General features: G+C 71.2%; 1 protein-coding gene across 3 annotated transcripts in view; it reads right to left on the bottom strand.

Annotated features, from left to right (window-relative positions):
• TGIF2 (TGFB induced factor homeobox 2) overlaps positions 1-569 on the bottom strand; it is a 13,991-nt gene extending 13,422 nt beyond the window's left edge. Inside the window, exon 1 of one of the 3 annotated variants that reach the window (XM_006921784.3) lies at positions 315-569. The gene's annotated coding sequence lies outside the window, so the exon portion shown is untranslated. Of the gene's footprint in view, positions 1-46; positions 205-314 lie in introns of those variants that run through there. The other 2 variants (XM_015597048.1, XM_015597050.2) reach the window with 2 other exon arrangements.
• Positions 570-649: the final 80 nt, after the last annotated feature.

Genomic DNA, 649 nt, shown 5'->3' with positions numbered 1-649 from the left:
AACGTGCACTTTTGAAACCAAACAAACCCGCCCCCCGCGCGCTCACCCCAGCCCGGGGCAGGGGCGGCCCTTCTCCCGGGGTGGGATCCCAGGGAGCTGGGTCCCCCGAAAGGCCCCCGAGAGAGCTTCCTCCCGGGGGTTGGGACAACCCCAGCCAGCACGCCGCGGTCGGGACAAACACATCCGAGCTCACACACCCACAATCGCACGCGCCAAGACGACGCCCCCTCCCCCGCCCGGCCCAGAAAAAAACTTTCCAAGTTGTCCGCGCGCCTCCCACCCCCCTCTGCCTGGCTCCTGCGCCCCGCACTGACTTCTCCGAGCGGTTTTTCCGTCCACGCGGCCTTGGACTCGGTCTGGGGCGTCCTGGCAGGGGGCGGGGGGGCGCTGGGGGAGCGCGCCGCGTACCTGCCGGGCCTGACACTCGGCCTGACAGCTCGCGGCTGGAAAGCACCTCGCGGCCTGACGTCAGATCCCTTCTCCTCCCCTCAGCGCTCTTGTCGCCCTCCCCCACCCGCCCGGAGGGAGAAAACAAACTTTGTGAGGAGCGCGGCGAGCTACGCCCACCCCCCGCGGGGCGGGCTGACGGCGGCGAGGGGCTTCGCCCCGCCCACCACGCCTGGAGGGGGCGGAGGCCGGGGGCACTTCT

This window comes from Pteropus alecto, unplaced genomic scaffold (assembly GCF_000325575.1).
Source record: "Pteropus alecto unplaced genomic scaffold, ASM32557v1 scaffold45, whole genome shotgun sequence".
In the NCBI taxonomy this organism is placed as follows: Eukaryota; Metazoa; Chordata; class Mammalia; order Chiroptera; family Pteropodidae; genus Pteropus; species Pteropus alecto.
The sequence above is the reverse complement of the archived record's forward strand: the minus strand, read 5'-3'. Positions and strand labels throughout refer to the sequence as shown.